This window comes from Chrysemys picta, chromosome 1 (genome assembly GCF_011386835.1).
Source record: "Chrysemys picta bellii isolate R12L10 chromosome 1, ASM1138683v2, whole genome shotgun sequence".
Classification (NCBI taxonomy): Eukaryota; Metazoa; Chordata; order Testudines; family Emydidae; genus Chrysemys; species Chrysemys picta.
In genome coordinates this window covers 345,559,699-345,584,839 of record NC_088791.1, presented here as the reverse complement: position 1 = coordinate 345,584,839, position 25,141 = coordinate 345,559,699, and the positions used below count along the sequence as shown (strand labels likewise).

The 25,141-nt window shown below is 47.4% G+C and overlaps 1 long non-coding RNA gene across 2 annotated transcripts; it reads left to right on the top strand.

Moving 5' to 3' along the window:
- Positions 1–3,209: 3,209 nt before the first annotated feature.
- LOC135983624 (uncharacterized) lies at positions 3,210–11,327 on the top strand. 2 transcript variants are annotated; one of them, XR_010601350.1, is made up of 2 exons: positions 3,210–3,743; positions 5,635–11,327. It is a non-coding gene; the product is annotated as an uncharacterized LOC135983624 (long non-coding RNA). The 2 variants fall into 2 exon arrangements; XR_010601345.1 differs by lacking the exon at positions 3,210–3,743 and adding an exon at positions 3,837–5,309.
- Positions 11,328–25,141: the final 13,814 nt, after the last annotated feature.

Here is a 25,141-nt window from a genome sequence, read left to right as displayed (position 1 = left end):
GCCAGCACTCCATACCCTCCTCCAGCACCCCAACACTCTGTCCCAGCCCAGAGTCCCCTCCTGCACCCAAACTCCCTCCTGGAGCTTGCATCCCTCACCCCTCCTGCACCCCAACCCCCTGCCCCAGGCTCAGCCAAGAGCCCCCTCCCATACTGCGAACCCCTTGGCCCCAGCCCAGAGCCCAAACCCCCTCCCGAACCCCAACACCCTGCCCCAGCCTGGTGAAAGTGATTGAGGGTGGGGGAGAGTGAGCGACTGGGGTGGGGGGGAAGGATGGAGTGGATGGGGCTTTGGGGAAAGGGCGGGGGAGATCCTGGGTTGCCCTTAAATTCAGAAAGTGACCTTGGGCATAAAAAGGTTGGAGACCACTGGACTACAGAATCCTCTACTATCAGAAATCATCTCCCAATGCTATGGGCTTAACCTTAACCTTTTCCTTGGTAGACTACTTAGATTGAGCTTCTTAAATCCCTGGTTGGAAGGTAGGTATTCCTGTGGGTATTTTCTGAATCCTCATCAATTTTTCAATACCCTTTTTAGAATGGACTGGACACAGTATTCCAGCAATGTTGCAACAATGCAGGAAACTGAAGCAATACCACTTTCTTACTCCAACTCAATATCGCTCTATTTAAACATCTAATTATTGTGTTAGTTCATTTAGCAACAGCATTGCACTAGCAGTTCATGTTCAGTTGGTTATCCTCCATCACTCTTTAATGCTTTTGAGAGACAATGCTTTCCAAGTTACAGTCTTCAATCCGACAAATTACATTATTTGCTCCAAAGAGTAGGTCCACAGTGAAGGCTCATCATGTGTTCTTACATGAGTTTTAGCCCAAATCCCAATACCATACACACACAAAACTCTTAGTCACATGCTTATATGTGCTCTGAAGAAATGGTTACTCTGTGCAGTAACTGTGGTTCTTCAAGATGTGGCCCCCTTAGGGGGCTCCACTTTAGGTGTGCTAGAGCCCCCTGTGCCTTTCAAAAGAGATTCTCATAGCAGTGTCCGTTCAGTCCACACATGCTTATTATTCAGTCTCGTGCCCAGTGCCACTGTTATATAGCACTGAGTGGACAAACTGCTTTAAGTTCCTTCTGTATCATGAAGCTCCATGGCAGAGAACTCTGAAGCTGAGGGAAAGCAGGGCAGGAAGTGGAGCACATGTAGGGGGACACATGTCAAAGAACCACAATAACTGCACATGGTGAGTAACCAATTTCTTCTTCTTCTTCTTTAAGAAGAAGTGTCCATACAGGTGCTCCACTCTAGATGACTACTGGGTGATATCCTCTAAGGCGGAGGGGGCTTCAGAATTGAGTCCAGTATGGAGGAAAGTACAGCCAAGCTGAAGATAGTATCAGTGGCGGAGTCATGAATTATAGCACAGTGTTTGGTGATCATATGTATAGATGTCCATGTTGCAATTTAACAGACTTCAATACTCAACTCATTCTTGAGCAAGCCTGTAGAAGTGACAATGGAACTTGTAGAATGAGTTCATATTTCCTAAGGTGGCTGAATATTGAAAGACTGGTAACAAGAATTAATGAAACTTGATATCCACTTGGAAAGTTTCTGGTTAGAGATTGCTGACCCTTTTGACCTGTCTGTTAGCAAGACGAATAACCAGTGGGTCTTTCTGAATAGTTTTGTCCTATCTAGCTAGAAAGCTAGGGATCTCCTAATGGCAAAGGTGTGTAGCAGTGCCTCCTGGCAATTTAGATGTGGGCTGATTGATGGAACTCGGAAGAAACTTTAGGTAAGAATTTAGTGTGGGGCCACAGCATGACCTTGTCCTTAAAAACACTGTGAGGAGAGGTATGTCATCAAGGCCTCTGTTTCTCCAACCCATCATGCCAATGTTATGACCATCAGGAGTACAGTCTTCATTAATTAATGGAGCAGAGAACAGGTAGCTAGAAGTTTGAAGGGCAGTCTTGTAAGGCATTTAAGGTCCCATACTGCAGTAGGGCATTGGAATGGTGGACCATTGTGGAAGGACACACAAATGGGACTCCTGTGCACACGTTGTGAGGGCTTTTTCACCAGTTGAGGGATTGTTTTACAGAGGTAGGTATGGAAAAAGCATATTTAAACTGTCTGGTTGGTGAATACATAGCTGTGAGCCACCCTTGAAGGCAGAGCATTTGAAGCCTGGCATGTTCTGTAACAAAGGTGGTGGCTGCCACATGTCCCACTAATTGAATACAGTTCCTGACTGTGGTTTGGGTGCTGAGCTGAATTGTATTTGCTATGTTAGAAAGAGTCACAAACCTGTGCAGAGGAAGGTAGGCTCTTCCTGTTACTGAATTAAGATGTGCCCCTACGAATTCTTAGTTTTGTACAGGGATCAAGGTGGATTATTGCATGTAGAGTTGTAGGCCCAATCAAGGAAGAGATCTATGGCCTCACAAGTTGCCTGAGACATTAATTCCATGAAGCGGCCTTTCAGCAACCAGTCATCCAGGTAAGGGAATACTCAATTACCTCCTGCGGAGCTGAGCTGAGCTGATACTACCAACATGACTTTCAAAAAGTCCATCAGGGCAGATGACAGGCATAAAGGGAATACTCAGTATTGAAAGTGTTCCTGGCCAGCAATGAAATGGAAGAATTGCTTGTGGTATGGCTGGATAGCAATGTGGAAATACATCTCTTCAAGGTCAAGGCCTGAGAACCAATCCCCCTGCTCTAATGATGGAATTATCACTGCAAAAATCACCATTCTGAATTTCTGTTCCTTCACACAGGTGTTGAGTACTCTCAGGTCTAGGATGGGTCTCCATCTTCTTCTCTTTTTTGGTCCCAGGAAGTACGCTGAATAAAACCCATTCCTTATGTGCTGCATGGGGACTGTTTCTACAACTCCCAAGTATCAGAGAGAGTTTATTTCTTGACAAAACAAGCATTTGTGAGAGGGGTTCCTAAAGAGGGATGGAGAAGGGGGATCCCTTGGTGGAAGTGAACTAAAGTGGATGGTATATTCTGTGGAGAGAGGATCTCCAAAACCCACTTGTCCATAGTGATCAATTCCCACTCTTGCCTGAAGTAGTGAAGGTGGTCACTGAAGGAAGGAAGGCTGGTGAATTGGTGCAGCTGAAGAGGATAAGGATGGCAATTCAAGCACTCGACCAACCCATTAAAAATTGCTACTTGCAGGTGGATGAGTGTGGGTCAGGAGGCTGAGAAGAGGAAGTTGTGAAAGTTATTAGTGACCCCCCCCGCCCTGTTAACAGAGTAGCCGTTATGTCAGCCAGCGGCCATTAGGGGGAAGCAGACACTTTAAGGACACAGTAGCCTGAACTTTTCAACTGTCTTCCCTTCAAGGCCTTAAGGTAGTTGGAGCTGGTCCCAAGCCGGTTTTCACTGACCAGATAGCAAAAGCACGGGGCTGACCACCACCAATCAAGTGTTAACACTGCAAAGACCTTGGTCTGAATGTGTATAAATGATCTGTAAAATGTGTGTGAGACAGAGTTTTTGTACTAAGGTGCAAAGCTCTCCTTTCTTCTGCAGAATAAAGCAACTCTTCCTTATCCCTGTCTGGCTGTTATTGGCTCTCAGCTAGGTGGACCCGATATTTCGGTAACAGTTTCTGGCGACCCCAGATGGGACCCTCCTAGCTCGGACATTGGACTCCGGACGGCTGCGGCGAACTGGGAACGGCGCCAACGGGGTGTTTCGCCCCTTTTCTCTGCTTCACCGCGGCCCCCGGGGTTCGTGCTCCGATAAGGTGAGTCCTAATAGGATAAGGAGACACTATCTGGTTCTGGTCTGGTTAACCGGTTTATGAATTTCTGTCTTATACATTGGGTGTTAGGTGTGTATTGGTAGAAATTCCTGTAATAGGATCCTATTAGACCATAATTCCCTCTGTTCTCTGTGTAATTCTCTGTTAGAGTGTCAGCAGGCAGATAGGTGGGTCTCTGTTTAGGCCATAATTCCCTCTGTTCTCTGTGTAATTCTATTTTAAGAGTGTCAGCAGGCAGATGGGTGGGTCTCTGGTAAAACCCTCTAAGGATAGTCCTTTGGATTATATGTTAAGCAAATGGCCCTTACCCGGTGTTCAAAAAGGGATGTCAAGGAAGCGTTTTTTACAACTTTGCACCAAGGACTGGCCAGCCTTGGGGACTGCGTGGCCCGAGTATGGCTCCTTTGATATTCCTACCCATTTAACCCCCTTACGCCTGACATTGGAAAACCAAGCGCCGGGGCAAATGGACTATTGGTTTTTGTGGGACGATGAGGCCCATCGTCGCATGAAGAAGGTACAGGTTCAAGCCCCTCTATTCCCGAAAGCTTCTGTCCCTCATGAGGCTGATTATTTGGAGGATATCCCCCCCATATATTGCTCTAGACCACGCCCACCCCCGGCGGCAGCATTACCAATTAGGGGGGACCCGGTACCCTCCTCAACGGAGACCAGGACAGCAGGTCTACCGAGACAGATATTACCAATAAAGACTGAGGACACCACAATGCAGGCAAGAAAATCAGCTAGTGGAGCCACCAGCAGTGGGTACACTACCTCCCTGTCTGTTCCCAGCCTTAGTCCGTCCCATACAAGGAAGGGGGCACTTTATGGGGACGAGGTAATTAATGTCCAAGCACCCCTCCGGACCATCCCAGTCCCTACAACGGATGGGAATGTTGTAGACCGTTATGTTCATGTCCCCTTTACCACTGCTGACCTTATGAACTGGCAAACCACTACACCTCGCCTTAGGGACGACCCGGACGTCATGTCGTTCACAGGCGATTCCGTGCGATTTTCCAGTCTCATAGTCCTGATTGGCAAGACGTGGGCCAACTTTTAGATTGCTTATTGCGCACGGAAGAGAAAGAGCGGGTACTGAGGGGGGCCCGGGAGGCTGCAGAGGCTGCCAACGACGGTCGCAATTTTATAAGGCTCGCCAATCCGCCCCATTGGAACCCGAATGATTTGACCCAACAAGCAGATCTGAAGAAATTCCTAGATTATATTTTGACAGGCATAAAACAAGCGGGAGAAAGAACTTTAGATTGGACAAAAGTTCATAATACTGTGCAAGGGAAAGAAGAACACCCTTCTGACTTTTATGAGAGACTTTGTAAAGCATTTTGTATCCATACTAATATAGATCCCAAGGCCATGGACACACAGTCCACGGTCAGGCTTATTTTTATTTCCCAGTCAGCCCCGGACATCAAGAAGCGGTTGCAGCAGCTTGAGGGTGCTGAAGGAAAATCCCTGGAGGAACTGGTAAGCGTGGCCACCCGAGTATATCATACAAGGGAAAAAGTTCAAGAGACCAAACAGGTGAGGATGCTAGCAGCCCTTGTAAACACTGGAAATGAAAAACAGGGAGGGAGACAGGGACCCCCCAAGTGGCAACCAAAATCAGATTATGGGGGGAACCCGAGACATGCCAATGATATATGTAACTACTGTAAGCAGCTTGGCCACTGGAAGAGAGAGTGTCCGAACAGACCTACTGGACGACAACCCCGTCGCCCAGACCGACCTCAACAACAGATGGCTGTGACAAGAACAGACGCTGTTGCTAATGAGGAATGACGGCAACCAGGGGGTCCTCTTGTCACCTATTCAAATGATTTTACCACTTATGTTTGTTCCTCCACAGACCCCCAGGTTCGCCTAACATTGGGAGGAACCACCTATTCTTGTCTTTTGGATTCAGGGGCTGCACTTTCTACTGTTACTGCCAAGCCGGAGAGAGGAAGCCTTACAGATAAGAGCATTCCGGTAATGGGTATAGGCGGGAAGCCATTTGACTGTTCTGTATTACAGGAGGCTGCTGTAGAAATCTCTGGTGTCTCCTCCTCCCATGCCTTTCTGCTAGCCCCGGATTCCCCAGTTAACCTCTTAGGCAGAGATCTGTTGTGTAAACTACGTGCTCAGATTTTCTTTTCAGATGACAAAATCATTCTTCGGTTGCCTCAAACCCAACTTCCCCAGCTGTGTGCTGTTCTAACCCAAGTTTCAAAGGACCCGATCCTGCCTGCGGACCAAATCTTACCCGAGCGACTCAGACAGGAGGTAAACATCTCCCTGTGGGGCACTTCAAGGGCAGACTTGGGGACTCTCCAGACAGAGCCAGTGCGTATAACCCTGAAGCCAGGCATTGAAATTCCTCGGATTCGTCAGTATCCCATCCCCCAAGAAGCTCTGCTTGGCCTCCGGAGTCTTATCACCACATTCCTACGGTTGGGAGTGCTGGTTCACACCAAGTCTCCTTTCAATACCCCCATCCTGCCAGTAAAAAAACCTGACATGGACTCAGAGGGAAAACCGGTATACCGATTTGTCCAGGACTTACGTGCAGTAAATAAGGTTGTCCAAGCTAGACACAATGTGGTACCAAACCCTCACACAATCCTGACTGCCATTCCAGCAGGTACTGCTTGTTATTCAGTAATAGACTTGTGTAATGCTTTTTTTAGTATTCCTCTAGATAAGGACAGCTGGGATATCTTTGCATTTACATGGACGGACCCAGAAACTAGGAGAGCAGAACAACTGACCTGGACTCGGCTCCCGCAAGGATATGTTGAGTCCCCGACTATTTTTTCCTCTATCCTGACACGTGACTTAGCTGATATCAGCCTACCGGGTGGGTCTACATATCTCTTGTATGTGGATGACGTCCTGGTTTGTTCTCCGGATCAGGTAACATGTGAAACAGACACTATTTACTTGCTAAATTGCTTGGCAGACAAGGGACATAAAGTATCTCCTTCTAAGTTGCAGTTTGCCAAAGACAAGGTAACTTATCTTGGTCATGTACTCACCCCTGGGTATCGAGCGTTATCTAGTACCCGTATTCAGTCAATTCTTAACATTCCCCGACCAGAAACAAAACGCGAAATGCGGGGATTTTTAGGCCTGGCAGGATTCTGCCGTTCCTGGATTCCAGGTTTTGGGGAGATGGCAAAACCCCTCTTTGAACAGATCACCCATGATGCTGAGGAGCCCCTTCACTGGGATTCTGGGGCCGTCAAAGCCTTCCAGGGAATTAAAACAGCTTTGGTCTCAGCCCCAGCCCTTGGACTCCCTGATTATCGCAAACCCTTTGTTCTCTATGTACATGAGCGACTTGGGGTGGCCTCTGGTGTCCTTACTCAGGCTTTTGGACCCAGAGAACGACCTGTGGCCTATTTCTCCAAAAAATTGGATGCTGTGGCACAGGGCTTTCCTGGCTGTCTCCGAGCAGTGGTTGCTGCTGGTCTCCTGGTACCCCAAGCGGAAAAGATTACCTTGGGCCATCCACTGACCTTACGGACCCCTCATGCAGCTCAACAATTGTTGGTCCAAAAGGGCACGCAACATTTGACCTCTCAAAGATTAACGCATTTGGAAGTTTCTTTATTGTCCAGGACCAATTTAAAAATTGAACAGTGCCATACCTTGAACCCTGCAACCCTTTTACCGTTCCCGGACTATGATTATGAGCCCTCACATGATTGCCTTCAGATAGTGCAACATCAAGAAAAACCTCGAGTAGACCTTTCAGATGTGCCCATTCAAAATGCTGAACTGGAACTGTATACTGATGGTTCAGCACGGGTCATGGAGGGCCAACGGGTATCTGGGTTTGCAGTAACTACTCAGTTTGATGTATTACAGTCTGCTCCCCTGGGACCTTCCACCTCAGCTCAGGCAGCAGAATTGATAGCCCTCACCCGAGCATGTGAGTTGGCAGCAGGTCAGTCGGTGAACATATATACTGACTCGAAATATGCCTTTGGTGTTTGCCATGCCACAGGCCAACTGTGGGCAGAGCGTGGCTTTATTACCTCCAGTGGCACTAAGGTGGCCCATGGGCCCTTGATCCTGAAATTATTGGAAGCCATACATCTGCCATCTGAGATTGCCATCGTCCATGTTCGGGCTCATCAGAAGGGAAACGATCCCACCGTTAATGGGAATCGGTTGGCTGATTCAGCTTCAAAAGCAGCCTCCCTACAGCCATATGTTACCAACCAGATGGTACTCACATCCTCCACCCCGCCAACTCCAGTCCCAGCCCCTTTTACCCCTGAGCCATCAGAGGTCGAGCGTTGGAAAAGCATGGGGGCCACCAAAACCCGAGGGGGGGAATGGCAACTGCCAGATGGAAGAAGAGCATTGCCCCGAGCTGCTCTACGGCCTGCCCTATTTAAATTACACCAGGAAACCCACGGTGGTGCAGAGGCCATGGCAGCTACTGTGAATAGACTTTGGTATGCTCCTGGAGTATTCCAGGAAGCTAAACGAGTCCTTGCCACTTGTGACATCTGTGTGAAATTCAATCCAAGGGGGGAACCTAAAGGCCCCCCTGGAGCCAGGTTATGGGCATACACACCCTTCGAGCGACTTCAAATTGACTACTCAGAAATGCCTAAGTGCCAGGGCTACAAGTACCTCCTTGTAATCGTGTGTCAACTGACTGGATGGACTGAAGCATTCCCGACTAGACGAGCAACTGCCGTGGAAGTGGGAAAGACCTTATTAAACCATGTCATTCCTAGGTTTGGCCCCCCTAGGTCTATTGACTCTGATCAAGGGACTCATTTTACTGCCCAGATTATTCAAAACATTGCAAAAGCCCTAGGTATTGACTGGCTTCTACACACCCCTTGGAGACCACCATCTTCAGGACAAGTGGAAAGGATGAACCAGACTTTAAAACTTAAACTTTCTAAGCTGTGTGCTCAAACTGGGTTAAAATGGCTTCAGGCTCTGCCTTTGGCCCTCTTGGCAGTTCGAACTGCCCCTAGAGGCCGGCTCCGTCTCTCTCCCTTTGAACTTTTATTTGGCAGGCCATACACCGGATTTGCTGATCCAGGATTTGTAACTGATTTAGCCACTTGGGGTGACGAGGAACTAACCAAATATGTTGTTTCCCTTCAAACCACTCTCAAATCTCTCCACAGGTATGCGGCTCAATTTCAGTCCCTACCCGCTGATGTTCCTGCCCACCGGATCGCTCCAGGAGACTGGGTCTATGTGAAAGAGTGGAAACACGAGCCTCTCCAACCCCGGTGGGCGGGCCCTTTCCAAGTCCTTCTTACCTCTCACACTGCTGTTCGAGTGAGAGAGCGAGACACTTGGATACACCACACCCGAGTCAAGCTAGCCCCTAGGACGGGGCCAGAAGCAGACGACTTCGGACCTCGAGGGAGCACCGCCAGCTCTTCCCACCGCGACCCGGAAGAGCCAGAAGCAGACGATACCTGGAAAGCTGAACCTCTTGAGGGACTAAAGCTTCTGTTCCGGCGAACAAAATCCTAAGACTTTATAACTATGGGTTCTCAGATGGTGCTGCAGTGGCTATTGCTTTTGGGTTTGCCCCTTGTACAAGCTAATCCACACCCAGCCGCTAAATCTCTTCAGCAAATAGCCACATTGGGACACTTATCTGATTGTTGGCTGTGTCACAAAACCCGCTCTGAGGAAGGAATAGGATTGTGGGCTGTACCAGCAAATCTTTCTGAAGTACTCTCCTTACAGGTAGAACGGAAAACTGAATGGGCATGGATTGGGGAATATCAATATGACAAATATGGGAGAAGGTCTGAGGTTTGGCATTATTATTGGGCAGCTAAGGGGGTCCCTCTTTTTGAAGTTCTTGGGATCGGGTATAAAATGCCCCTTTGTTTGGAGAATGCTGAAGGAAGGGGGAGGGAAGTGGGCTACCTTCCCCTGGAGGCCTGTGATCAAATCCTTCGGTTTGAGGTCAGAAATGGAACCTTTTACCCTTTAAATACCCCTGAGAATGCCCAAAAACCCCATTGTCTCCTACACATGGCCATTACTGTGAGACCAACAGGCTTTTGTTATCAAGGGTAGTGGTTTCCCTCATTCCTCCCGTTAGGCCCCATAAATAAGACACATATGTATTATATAGATATTTACTCTGGCATTCTGTTGCCCCACACATCCCTTGAAAGGATGTCTGGATGCCCGGAGCCTATGGGATCACTTGCAAGTTTTACAGCTAACATATTTAAGGTTACGTATTGTGGAGCCATTTTAAACACTACCCATGCCCTAGGAAACTTAAATGTTTCCCATTGGAGGTGCCAGGACCGGCTAGTGAGTAACTCCGGGAGCTGGGATAGAAGGGTGACCTGGCGCCATCGAGTTGCAGGTAATACCCTTACCCTCTATTTAGAGACCCCTGGCTTGTATTTTATCTGTGGCCACAATGTCTATAAAGCTCTTCCTCCAGGTTGGCAAGGTCGGTGCGGTGTAGCCCGGGTGTTACCAGATGTCCAAGTAAACGACACATTGGATGCCAGCCAGATTCTTAATCTGGGCAGCTATGCCCATAAGTTTTTGACACCCCCCCTTATAAGGACTCGAGCGAAACGTGCCAACAATCCCCTAGTAGTCAGGCAAACGGGGTTTCACTCTTTTGTTCGTGCGCTCATTCCTGGGTTGGGGGTAGCTGAGCTAGAAAAAGCAGTAGTAAGTATTTCTGCAGAACTAGAAAAAATAGCCAATGCATCAATAGACGCTTTGCAGAAGTTGAAACAGGAGATTAATGAGGTGGCAGAAATAGCTTTGCAAAATAGACGTGTGTTAGATGCTATGAATGCTGAATTAGGAGGGGCTTGTGCTCGCATCGGGGAAAAATGTTGTTTCTATGTTAATCATTCTGGCTTAATTGAGCAGGATTTACAAGCCATTAAGAATGCTGCTGTTGTTTTCCATGCTGTATCTCTTGATCACACTTTTAGTTTTGAGGACCTTCTTCCAGACCTTGGGTCATGGTTTACGGGGCTCTTTCGAACAATTGTTAAATGGATTCTTTTTTTTCTTTTCCTTCTATGTGTTATTTGGACAATGATACAATGTGCCAAATGCCTGTGTAATGCTATGATCAAAAGCTCTGCTGTCCATAAGAAAACCCAATATCTGTCCCTCCAGCTTGATCGCAAATTGCGTAACGGGCCTGACAATTTTTGAATTTGTCAGGCCCGAAGGGGGGACTGTGAAAGTTATTAGTGACCCCCCCCGCCCCGTTAACAGAGTAGCCGTTATGTCAGCCAGCGGCCATTAGGGGGAAGCAGACACTTTAAGGACACAGTAGCCTGAACTTTTCAACTGTCTTCCCTTCAAGGCCTTAAGGTAGTTGGAGCTGGTCCCAAGCCGGTTTTCACTGACCAGATAGCAAAAGCACGGGGCTGACCACCACCAATCAAGTGTTAACACTGCAAAGACCTTGGTCTGAATGTGTATAAATGATCTGTAAAATGTGTGTGAGACAGAGTTTTTGTACTAAGGTGCAAAGCTCTCCTTTCTTCTGCAGAATAAAGCAACTCTTCCTTATCCCTGTCTGGCTGTTATTGGCTCTCAGCTAGGTGGACCCGATATTTCGGTAACAGTATATTCTGTGGAGAGAGGATCTCCAAAACCCACTTGTCCATAGTGATCAATTCCCACTCTTGCCTGAAGTAGTGAAGGTGGTCACTGAAGGAAGGAAGGCTGGTGAATTGGTGCAGCTGAAGAGGATAAGGATGGCAATTCAAGCACTCGACCAACCCATTAAAAATTGCTACTTGCAGGTGGATGAGTGTGGGTCAGGAGGCTGAGAAGAGGACGGTTTCCTTCCCTGAAATCACTGTCTCTTTTGGTTTGGCTCATAGGATCTCCAGGAGGTAAGGTATTGGATGGGGTGGGATGTCTGGGCCGTCTGGGACTTGCTGAGCTTTCTCTTGTAGGTGGGTGTATAAATACCAAAAGAATGCAAAGTAGCTCTAGAGTCCTTCAATGTTCGCAGGGATTCATCTGTGCTATCTACAAACAACTTAGACCCATCAAAAGGAAGGTTCCTCTACTGTATTCTGGACCTCTTTTGAGAATCCAGAGAGTTGGAGCCAGGAAGCTCTTCTCTTTACCACCACTGTAGTAATCGAACAGTCAGCGGTATCAAGGCAGGCGTGTAGGACTGTCCTGGCAAGTAGCTGCCCTCCGCAATAATTGTCTAGTACTTTTTTCTGTGTTCTATTGGCACATGGTACATGAAAGAGTTTAACTTTGCATCCGAAGAAGTGGGCTGTAGTCCACAAAAGCTTATGCTCTAATAAATTTGTTAGTCTCTAAGGTGCCACAAGTACTCCTGTTCTTTTTGCGGTCACAGACTAACACGGCTGCTACTCTGAAACCAACTTTGTATAATTCATGCAGTTGTATTTATCCATCTACACCTGATAATTGGCGATTCTAAACAGTAAAGAGGCTGAGGAATAAGACTTCCTCCCCAGGAGGTCCATATGCTTGTGATCTTTGTCAGAAGGCACGATTTTAGCGTGGTGCTGCCTACCACATTCATTCACTGCATGAACTATCAAGGATGTAGGGGAGAGATGGGAAAATAAAAATTCCCAGTCCTTTGCCAGGACACAATATTTCTTATCCACTCTTTTGCATGAAGACAGAATGGAAGCTGGGGTGTATCAGGTGATCTTCGCTGGGACCAGAAGTGCCTCATAACAAGCAAGGCTATGTGGGCTGATGGGGTGAGTGGAGGATAGCGAGCTGGTTATGATGAGGCTCTGTCACCTCCTTGAGGGGAATCTGCAGGGAGTCCCAGTTCAGGGAGATTTTGGCAAACCAGTAAAGTGCCTAAACCACTATCGCTTGTTGCTAACAGTAGCCAAGTTAGCAGGCCGTACTGAGCCATTCTTGCTTATTGCTAAAAGTAGCCAAGTCAGCAGGTAGTAAATTGGTCATGCAGCGACCTCTGCATAACCAAGACAGGAGGGGAGGGGGTTTGGTGTGCCATAGACAGGGCAACTTGACACCGCATCCTTCCTGCTGAGAATGTTTAAATGGCTATGTATTTTAGAAAAACAGGACGTCTGTCTAAATGCGCCCCCAGGAATGTTTGTCAGGGACTTAAGGCACGGACATTCTGAAAAAAAAATCATATCTGGTAAATTGATGACCATCTTTAAAAAAGGGAAGAAGGAGGATCTGGGGAACTACAGGCCAGTCAGCCTCACCTCAGTCCCTGGAAAAATCATGGAGCAGGTCCTCAAGGAATGAATTCTGAAGCACTTAGAGGAGAGGAAAGTGATCAGGAACAGTCAGCATGGATTCACCAAGGGCAAGTCATGCCTGACTAACCTAATTGCCTTCTATGAGGAGATAACTGGCTCTGTGGATGAGGGGAAAGCAGTGGATGTTTTATTCCTTGACTTTAGCAAAGCTTTTGATACAATCTCCCACAGTATTCTTGCCAGCAAGTTAAAGAAATATGGGCTGGATGAATGGACTATAAGGTGGATAGAAAGCTGGCTAGATCGTCGGGCTCAACGGGTAGTGATCAACGGCTCTATGTCTAGTTGGCAGCTGGTTTCAAGCGGAGTGCCCCAAGGGTCGGTTCTGTTCAATATCTTCATTAATGATCTGGAGGATGGCATGGACTGCACTCTCGGGAAGTTTGCAGATGACACTAAACTGGGAGGAGTGGTAGATACGCTGGAGGGTAGGGATAGGATACAGAGGGACCTAGACAAATTAGAGGACTGGGCCAAAAGGAACCTGATGAGGTTCAACAAGGACAAGTGCAGAGTCCTGCACTTAGGACGGAAGAATCCCATTCACTGTTACAGACTAGGGACCGAATGGCTAGGCAGCAGTTCTGCAGAAAAGGACCTAGGGGTTACAGTGGATGAGAAGCTGGATATGAGTCAACAGTGTACTCTTGTTGCCAAGAAGGCTAACAGCATTTTGGGCTGTATAAGTAGGGGCATTGCCAGCAGATCGAGGGACGTGATCATTCGACATTGGTGAGGCTTCATCTGGAGTACTGTGTCCAGTTTTGGGCCCCACACTACAAGAAGGATGTGGAAAAATTGGAAAGAGTCCAGCGGAGGGCAACACAAATGATTAGGGGGCTGGAGCACATGACTTATGAGGAGAGGCTGAGGGAACTGGGACTGTTTAGTCTGCAGAAGAGAAGAATGAGGGGAGATTTGATAGCTGCTTTCAACTACCTGAAAGGGGATTCTAAAGAGGATGGATCTAGACTGTTCTCAGTGGTACCTGATTACAGCACAAGGAGTAATGGTCTCAAGTTGCAGCGGGGGAGGTTTAGGTTGGATATTAGGAATAACTTTTTCATTAGGAGGGTGGTGAAGCACTGGAGTGGGTTACCTAGGGAGGTGGTGGAATCTCCTTCCTTAGAGTTTTTTAAGGTCAGGCTTGACAAAGTCCTGGCTGGGATGATTTAGTTGGGAATTGGTCCTGCTTTGAGCAGGGGGTTGGACTAGATGACCTCTTGAGGTCCCTTCCAACCCTGATATTCTACGATTCTATGATAAGAAAGTCTCTAATTTGATCTTTAAAAACTGCTTGCTTAGCAAGTTTTCTTTAAGGGATATGTCATTGTATTACTAATGTATAAATAAGGGGGGAAAGTTTGAGGTAACTGGACTTCTCAGAATGGGCTCTTCAGGGATGCTCCCTCTGGGCACATCTTGGTCCCCACTGGCAGACAGATGCCTGGCCAGCTGAAGCCTGTTACAGTGCCACTCGAAAGTCACGTTCAGCTTCGGTAATTATCAAGGGTTGAGAGTGTTTAACTAACCTGTTGCGGACGTGTGTAAGTGCTTGAGACTAAGTAAAGTTTAGCTTTAAGTGAAAGCACTCTGGTGTTAACCCGTTTGTGCCAGCCATCTATCGGTTGAATGGCTGTGTCTCCCCTGATTTATTTCCTGATACCACCTCGCACAGAGTAAAAGTTACCAAGAGCTTTGGGTTAAAAGAACCCCAGGTAACACTGGGAGTGTTAAAATCATCTGCCAGGGATGGAGGAGGAGGCATGCCTATTTTTTTCTGGAGATAAAGAGGAGATATTGACTGTAGGAGAAATCCCTTCACTGGCTCTAGCCCTCCTGTTCCTTGACAAATTCCTCTGGAGGATCAAGTCTCCTGGAGGGAGTATATGATGCAGGTTGCTCCTCCCTATGACAGTAGGTAGTTGATGCTCTTCAAAATTGTCCAAGGTGTCCAATATGGTCAGGTAGGAGATGCATAAAGGCATAGGAGGAGGCAACCAAGGGTGCTCATAACAGCAAGGTGTTCGTGGACATCGTGGGCCGTGAACAGTTGCAGCTTTAGCAGGAGTGAGGGGGAGAACCCTGAACTGACACATGAGACCGAGGTGAGGTCTTCATCAGAATCCTCTTTCTCAAGTTCACTCTGGAATGTTGGAGTGCTTGGAGAGATATGAAGTGAAACTGTTGGTACCAGGCAAAGTTAAGGCAATCTCAATGTTCTTGGTAGCAACATCAGATTGGAGCCGAGGAGTGGAGAATTGGGTGTCTCAGATACAGCCAGATCTCAGGGAAACTGGGAATCCTGTGGTACTGCGAGTGATATTGGTACTGAGCCTGCAGTCTGTGCCGAGGTAATTGTGGCCAAGGATACTGATTGTACCGTAGGTTTTGGGCACTCGGAGGGAAGCGTGGTCTGTGACAGTACCAAAGGTCTTGTGTACTCCAAGTGAAGTGTGGTTGGTACACAAGCATAGTTTTTCATGCTGAGGAAGCAGAGGAAGAGCTCTTCTTGCCATCCTCATCAGATAACAGTACCAGTGGTCTCTGAGCCCCTGGCTTCCCACTTTGGGATATAGTTATGTCCTGGGTACCTGAGAGACCAACAGCACTGCGGGTACCTTACAGAAGTGCTGGTGGTGTCGGAGCAGCTGAAAATACCGATGACCTTGGCTTTTTAGAGGTAGATCCTCTACCTGGTGAAACGGCGCATGTACTTTTAAGGGCTTATGAGAGGAGTCGTGTGTCTTCCTCTTAGATGCCTTGGAGGTGTGGGGCTCCAATGTTGTGGACGCAGAATACCTGCGAGGAGACTGTTGTGCAGGAGGGGTTCCTTGGCTTGGGTCAGAAGCCAGGTATAGATAGCTCTCCAAAATGTGGAGATTATGCTTCATCTCCCTGTTTTTTCATATTTTTGATTTCAATGCCAATTAAAAGTTGCACTTCTGGGCAATGTGCAATTCCCTGAGGCAATGGATGCAGCCAGGATACCTATCATTGACTGGGATTGCCTCCCACCACAACAGATAATATTTGAAGCTGGGCAAAGTGGGCATAGCCTCCGAGTAAAGAAGAACTACTAACTAACTAGTAAAACAACAAGGATTCTGGTGGCACCTTAAAGACTAACAGATTTATTTGGGCACAAGCTTTCGTGGGTAAAAACGTTTTTTACCCACGAAAGCTTATGCCCAAATAAATCTGTTAGTCTTTAAGGTGCCACCAGACTCCTTGTTGTTTTTGTAGATACAGACTAACGGATACCCCCTAATACTTAACTAACTAGTATCTACCAAAATACAATATAGAGAAAATAAAAATAAAAAGTTTAAGAACAGAAAGATCCATTTCTGATGCTGAGGTCGATACGGCAGTAAAATGCCATCAAGGGTGTGTCTTGTCCCCACTCCTGTTTGTGATTTTCATAGACAGGATATCAAGGCACAACTGAGCTGTGAAGTGCACCAAATATGGGGACTCGAAGGTGGCATCTTTGCTGTTTGCAGCTGATGTTGTACCTCTTGCTTCTTCAGACTGTGATCTCCGATGCACACTCAAACATTTCGCTGCTGTGTATGAAGTGGCTGGGATGAGAAGCAGCACCTCCAAATCAGAAGACATGGTCCTCTCCCAGAAGAAAATGGACTGCTCTCTCCAGGTGAGCGGGAAGCAGCTGCCCTTAGTGTACGAGTTCAAGTATTTGGGGGTCTTGTTCACAAGTGATGGAAAGTGGGATCGTGAGATCAACCAGCGGATTGGTGTAGTTGCGGCAGTGAAGCGGGTGCTTTACTGATCCATGGTGGTGATATGGGAGCTGAGTTTTCAGATGAAGTTCTCGGTTTACAGGTTGCTCTATGTCCCCATCCTGACCTATGGTCATAAACTTTGGGTAATGACCAAAACAACAAGATTGCGGATACAAGCGGCAGAAATGAGCTTTCTCTGCAGAGTGGCTGGGCTTCTCTCCGAGATAGGGAGAGGAGCTCAGCTATTCAGGAGGGCCCCGGAGTAAAGTCACTACTCCTCTGGACTGAGAGGAGCCAGTTGAGTTGGTTCGGGCACCTGATAAGGATGCCCCCTGGGAGGATTCTGTTGGAAATGTAAGAGGCAAATCTCACTGGGTAGAGGCCCCAAGACTGACCCAGGTCATACTGGAGGGATTAGATCTCCTGGATGGCCTGGGAATGCTGGGGAATCTTCCAGGAGGAGCTGGAAATGGTTGCGGAGGAAAAGGAAGTTTGGTCCTCCCTCCTCTCATGAAATAATAATTAATGGAGATATCCCATCTCCTAGAACTGGAAGGGACCTTGAAAGGTCATTGAGTCCAGCCCCCTGCCTTCACTAGCAGGACCAAGTACTGATTTTTGCCCCAGATCCCTGAGTGGCCCCCCTCAAGGATTGAACTCACAACCCTGGGTTTAGCAGGCCAATGCTCAAACCACTGAGCTATCCCTCCCTACCCCCTCCATGCTGCTGCCACAACCCTCACCAGGAAAAACAGCGAAAAGAAAAGAACCTATATTAATAGTATTTACTAACTAGGGAAACTAACAATAACACTATGACTAACTAACAGTAAGGAGAAGGACTGAAGCTAAAGAAATCTCACTGCCAGAGCTCTGCCTCAGGTTCAGGTGTCATGGAGGAGGCTAATTTGCCTGATGAGGAGAGAGGCTTATGAACTTGGGTCCCCTACATTGCAGGAGGGTGTCCTAGCTACAGAGCTTTAGGAAAGGCAGTTAGGTTGAGGTGGCTGAGAAGGAATTGATGGCAATTCGCCCGTGCAATGCTATATAACATAGGGCAGGAGACTGACTAACATGCATGCACAGACCAAACAGACACTGATATGAGAAATCTCTGATCAAAGGCAAAGGAAGCTCCAGTACACCTAAAGTGGACCACCAGTAGGAACACTACTTGAAGAAGAACCCATGTTTGCCTGAACAGATGAAGGTATGTGTTTTTTGCTTTAAAGTGTACTCTTACCTGCCAACTTTGCAGTGAGGATGCAGCTAAAGCCTGCTCCATTTTCTACAACTCAGCCAAGCTGAGCCAATATAAGATGCCTATCCAGTGTGCTAAAAGCTGACCAAAGAAACACACCAGGGTTCTGGTTAACCTCTGGTGTGAGGAAAGCAGGGAGCATGATTTTGGAAGACCCATTAGAAACCTGAACTTATATAAAAATCTCAAAGAAGCTGGTGGAATGGGGCTCACTTGGACTGCTACCTAGTGCAGGGAGTGCATTAAGCACTTCAAGACTACCTACTGTAAGGCAAAAGGATGGCAACAGCAAATCCAGGAAATCTTCAACTACCGGCCTCTACTATGAAGCATTCGAATGGATGCTTGCCACTGCCTTCAGCTCACAGTTCTGAATGACTAGCTTCTGAACTGGGATAGTATGATGATTTTCAGACTGAAGGCAGAGGAGATAAGGACAGCACCAGAAGATAGCCCTTCTGCCGATGTGCTAAGCCACAGAAAAAGACTTCAGAACACATCACTGGACTGGGCCCCAGAACAGATCATGCAGTAGGGTGGACCTGAGGCCATATTCCAAAGAGTTGTTGAGGAATAAGCCCAGAGAACAGCCTAGAGGGGGAGAAGCAATGCAGGAGGACTCTCAGCTGCAGACTGGTAAGTGGTATCTACCATCTTTATTATTATTATGCTGGAAATAGGAACATAAGTGGGAGGGATTTCATTTCCAGGCTATGACACTAGTTCCCTGCCATCCCTTCCACCTCAATGGATTCCAAATGTGCTATAAATATAAACAAGCAACTACATATTCATTTTTGTTAAGTATATGCTTATTATTAAAAAGGATGAGGATTATAGGTTTAACAATCATGAGTGCATATTTCTGCATACACTGCTCTCTTTGTAACTATCACTTTGCTAGACTGCAATAGAATGACACCTTTAGCATTAAAACAGTATCTCATACAGTTTGCTTGACATTCACAATAGCTCAAGTAAGTGGAAAAGTCCCTTGGGGATGATGATACTTGGCTCCTGGCCCTATCCATTTGTGTGAGTGCACATCCTAGTTCAGCATCCTATTAATATTTGCCTGTATTTTCTCCCATTTCTGGCAGGGGATGCTTGAAAACCTTTCCTACAAGAGAAACGCTGACCATTGTTGAGATTCCTAGGCAGGATAAATTTTCGAAGACTGCTCCTGTAGCTTACTAGCCTTCTCCATTCATTGACATGCTGTTCAGTCACCAGACAACAAAAAATCTCCTTCGTATAGATATATGGAGGAGTTTCTCCACTGGCATGGCAAAATTGCTCCTCTTCTACTCTGGGACCTTCAACAGACTAATAATGTCCAAGGTTTCTTTGGCATGAAATAATATAACAGGCTCCTGGTCTGATTGCCCTAATGCTCCCCCACCACCAAAACCAGGTCCCAAATTAAAAAAAGAAAAGAAAAGAATAAAAATAAAAAAAAATTCTTACTATAGAGTACCTTTTGTCCAGGTATGTGGATAGCAGGAGCTTCTGAAAAGGTCAGTGTATAAAGATGGAATAAAAGCATACTAACATGATAATAGTATCAAACTTTGGCCTAGTCATGTTGTGAAACACAAAGAAAAGGCCGGGGAAGATAATTCATTTATTTCCATGGCCAAAAACATCTGTTCTTTCCTTTTCTTAACAGGCCCTTCTGCTTCTGCTGAATAATAGGCAGGCACCAGGACTCTTAACCAACATGGGAAAAGGCTCAGATGAACTGAAGCATGACAATGATGCCACTACTGTACAACTGCATGCAACCTTCACAACTCAAGGAGCTAGAGAACAGACACACTTTGACACTCAGTTGCACTACTAGTGAGACTACTGTTTGGACTGTAGCTAGGTAGTTTTTATATACACTTGCTCTTTTCTAGACTGTTTTGCACTTTTGTTTATGCCTTCAGTGGCTTTTCATTGCTACTTTGTTAATGGATTGGCTTGGTTGCACAATACATTGGCATGAGTGAATGGGAAAAAAGGATGTCAGAAAGTTGTATCCATACATTTTATTAAAAGTACCAAAATACATCTAAATGCAGTAACAAATGAACAGCTATGTATATTGCAATTCTACTCATCATTACATTTCTCCATGCAAGTTGCCCCCTATTGCAAAGATGTGGGCAAACAAGGCATCCTTTATTTTCCTTACTCTCCTGGAGCCAGCCCCAGTGATCACAGATGCACTGTCCATCTTCCTATATCCAGCCTAGATATCAGGGGTCGGCAACCTCTGGCACACGGCTCGCCAGGGTAAGCACCCTGGCGGGCCGGGCCAGTTTGTCTACCTGCTGCGTCGGCAGGTTCGGCCGATCGTGGCTCCCACTGGCCGCGGTTTGCCATCCCAGGCCAATGGGGGCTGCGGGAAGCAGCACGGGCTGAGGGATGTGCTGGCTGTGGCTTCCCGCAGCCCCCATTGGCCGGGAGCGGGCGAACCGCGGCCAGTGGGAGCCGTGATCAGCCAAACCTGCCGATGCGGCAGGTGAACAAACTGGCCTGGCTCACCAGGGTGCTTATCCTGGTGAGCCGCATGCCAGAGGTTGCCAACCTCTGATATATATCATCAGTTTCTTGAGCCCACTCCAGGCAAAAAAATCACACAGATGTTGTGCAGGGTGCAGCATGCCACAAAAATATAGATAGCATTTGCCACAATGGAATCCAAATTATTCTGCAGGTAGTGCCATCTTGCCTTTGGCATCCCTAATACACACTCTACCATCATCCTACAACTGGTAAATGTATAATTAAACCTTCTTCTGCCAGGGGCTGTCTGATCCGGATACAATTTTATGAGCCATGACAGGGGGCAAGCAGGATCCCCTAAAATAAAGGTGGGCACAGACATCCCATTGATAACGATGTCGTTTGGAGGGAATAAAGCCCCTTCCTATCCAAATTGGTAAATACCAAATCTACTCAGCATTCTGATATCATGCACCAGGCCAGTACATCTCATGTTGGTGTTCATAATCCTACCTTTGTGGTCAACCAAGACCTGCAGAACAACTGAGTAGAATAATTTGAAGTTAACATATTAATGTTCTCCTTGTGGTGGGCAAACTATAGACACGGGAGTGTATGCCATCAATAGCCCCAGTGTAGTTTGGAAAGTCCATTCACTGAAAGCCAGCTATCATTTCAGGCACAATAGTTATGTGCACCACAAGTGGATAAACCACAGTATTAATTACCTCACCAATTTCCACTACCAAAGTGTTGGTAGTTGACTTGCCAAAATCAAAGTGGTTTGCTATGGACATGTAGCCAGTTTCCAGATAGCAAGAGTAATCTGCCTCTGGACTGGTATTCTGTCCCTCATTTGCATATCCTGGCACTGGAAGGTGGGGACAAGCTCCTCACACAGCTCTATGAAGATCTGCTTCCTCTGGCAGAAGCTCGGGAGCCACTGCTGGTGATTCCAGGTTGCATGATGATGTGCTTTTTGTCCTGCACCAGACACACAAGTCCACATATAGAGAATTCTCAGCTATAGTGCAGCAATCATCAAGAGTCTCAACTGTGCCATGGATGAACTCCCTTACAACCCCACTTTCCATCATCACCTTCCAAAGTATAGAAACTGCTGCAGAAAGGTCCACTATGGTCTCACAGACCCTCTGTCTGTATCCTCCAACAACAATGTGGCAGCAAGTAGGAACAGCTCTTTCACAGGTGCAGGATCCATAGCTTGCCTCCCTATGAAACATACAGACTATGTCTACACTATGAGCTAAGGGTACAATCCCCCTGATCTGTACAATATTATGCTAACTCTCATCAGCAATATCAATATTTATTTATTCTTCCATTCTTAAAAGCTCAAAGGTCTGACATGGCAGACATAGGTCTGAATTTAGTGCACCTGTGCTGGGTTGCCATGAGGTGGAGTAGGCATAGAGAGCTCCTCTCCCTGCCTTATCTCCTAAGCATGCCATGCAGGAGATAGCCATAATTTGGCTGCCAGTGCTGCAGAAACACTAAAGGGATACACCAGGCCCTATGGAGTATATCAAGTAGAATGGGGAATATTGCCATGGCTCTGGCTTCTGATTAACAGATAGATGAAATTTAATACTGAGGGAATGCAGGCTACATTATAGAAAAAATATATGAAGCATCACTCGTGAGAATGCTCTCCCAAGAGCCCTGGAAGTATTCGGCTGCTACTCAGCTGCATAGGCATAATGCCTCCAGAGGCTACTACTTGAGCAGAGCTCCTCCCTCTCAACATGGCTCTGGGTCAGAGTTGTAATGAAGCTGATAGTCTGCTCTTGATATTTTTTATCATTTGGGGAATAGCAGAAGCAGATTTTTTGAAGAGTTTCTTCAATATAGGTACTCTCCAACAGGATTCTCAGTCTGAGCTCCTTAGTGCAAGATTGGCAAAATCAACCTATTCTGACATACAGGAAAGATAAGAAGAGCCACAGAAGGCCAATGTGGCTGCACTAGGAGCATTGTAGCTATCTAAAAACCCAATAGGGATACATACAGGAAATGGAAAGAGGGGCATGTCACCAAGAAAGTAGACATGGGAATAGCACAAGTGTGCAGGGACAAAACCAGGACAGCCAAGGCAAAGAATGAGTTACAGCTGGCAACAAATGTTAGAGACAAGAAAAGGGGGTCTTCAAATATGTCAGACAAAAAAGAAAGATCAGGGATGGTATGGGTCTGCTCTCAGTGGAGAAGGTAAGCTGGGTTGCCATGAGATGGATGGAAGGCAGAGCTGCTCAATGCCTACTTTGCTTCAGTCTTCACACAAAAAAAAGACGGTTACTCACCTTTGTAACTGTTGTTCTTCGAGATGTGTTGCTCATATCCATTCCAATTAGATGTGCGCGCGCCACGTGCACGATCGTCGGAAGATTTTTACCCTAGCAACTCTCGGTGGGTCAGCTGAGGCACCCTCTGGAGTGGCGCCCTTATGGCGCCGCATAAATGCCCCTGCCGATCCAGCGCCCCCTCAGTTCCTTCTTGCCGGCTACTCCGACAGTGGGGAAGGAGGGCGGGTTTGGAATGGATATGAGCAACACATCTCAAAGAACAACAGTTACAAAGGTGAGTAACAGTCTTTTCTTCTTCGAGTGCTTGCTCATATTGATTCCAATTAGGTGACTCCCAAGCCTTACCTAGGTGGTGGGGTCGGAGTTAGATGTCGCGGAGTGAAGGACCGCTGATCCAAATGCCGCATCATCCCTGGACTGCTGCACTATGGCATAGTGGGAAGCGAAAGTGTGCACGGATGACCAAGTCGCTGCCCTGCAGATCTCCTGTAGGGTACATGAGCCAGGAAGGCAGAGGACGAGTCTTGAGCCCAAGTAGAATGGGCAGTGAATCATGGAGCTGGGACACCTGCCAAGTCATAACATGCATGGATGCATGACGTAATCCAAGACGAGATTCGCTGCGACGAGACCGTGAGGCCCTTCATCCAGTCTGCCACTGCTACGAACAGCTGGGACATCTTCCTAAAAGGTTTTGTTTATTCGATGTAAAAGGCGAGGGCCCTACGAACATCTAGGGAATGTAGCTGTTGCTCTTGTCACGAAGCGTGCGGCTTCGGAAAGAAGACCGGGAGGAAGATGTCTTGGTTGACATGGAAGGCAGACACCACCTTAGGGAGGAAGGCAGGGTGTGGTCGCTATTGCACCTTGTCCTTATGGAACACCATATATGGTGGGTCCGATGTAAGGGCCCTAAGTTCTGAAACTCGCCTTGCCAATATGATAGCGATGAGGAAAACTGTTTTCCAGGACAGGTACAGAAGCGAGCAGGTGGCCATTGGCTCAAAGGGGGCACCCATGAGTCTAGAAAGAACCAGATTTAGGTCCCACGTAGGGGCTGGCTGACGGACTTGTGGGTACAGACGTTCTAAACCCTTGAGGAACCTGCTGACCATGGGACTGGAGAAAACCGAGCGCCCGTTCTCGCACGGGTGAAAGGCTGAAATCGCTGCTAGGTGGACTCTGATAGATGAGACAGCTAGGCCTTGCTGTTTCAAGGACCAGAGATAGTCTAGGATGGTAGGTACTGGCACCTCCATCAGGACAGCGTTGTTTAGGGCACACCAGCAGGAGAAGCGCTTCCATTTGGCCAGGTATGTGGACCTGGTGGAGGGCTTTCTGCTACCCAAGAGCACTTGCTGCATCAAAGTGGAGCAACGGAGCTTGGATTGAGTCAGCCATGCAGCATCCAAGCAGTGAGGTGGAGGGACTGCAGGTCTGGATGATGTAACCTGCCATGTTCCTGGGTGATCAGGTCTGGCCACAATGGTAGAGTGATTGGTTTGGTCACTGACAGATCAAGGAGTGTGGTGTACCAGTGTTGTCTGGGCCACGCTGGAGTGATCAAGATTAAGCTGGCCTTGTCTTTGTGTAACTTCAGAAGGACCTTGTGGACCAACGGAAACAGAGGGAAGGCATAGAGGAGGTGGTCTTTCCACGGCATCAGGAAGGCATCTGACAGGGAGCCCGGGGAACGTCCCTGGAGAGAGCAGAACACCTGGCACTTCCGATTCTTGTGAGAGGCAAAAAGGTCTATGTGCGAAAATCCCCACCTCCGGAAAACGGAATGAATAACGTCCGGACATATTGACCACTCGTGAGCCAGTAAGGAGCTGCTGAGGCGATCTGCCAAGGTGTTCTGGACTCCTGGCAGAAATAACACCACCAGGTCGATTGAGTGGGCTACGCAAAATTCCCAGAGGTGTATGGCTTCCTGACAGAGGAGGGACGATCGCGCTCCGCCTTGTTTGTTGATGTAAAACATGGCCGTTGTGTTGTCTGTGAGGATTGTGACACAACAGCCCTGTAGATGCTCGTGGAATGCATGACACACCAGGAGTACTGACATTGATGTGCAGGGTTATTTCTTGTGCGGACCAAAGACCTTGTGTGCATGTGGGGCATGGAATGGCATCCCTCCGCAAACAAGGTTGGGGTTTAGCCACCGACCGAGGGAGGATAAGACCTCCGTTGGTACCATGAGTACTGTGTCTAAACTGTCTCGGCCTGGACGGAAAACTGACGAAAGCCAGGTCTG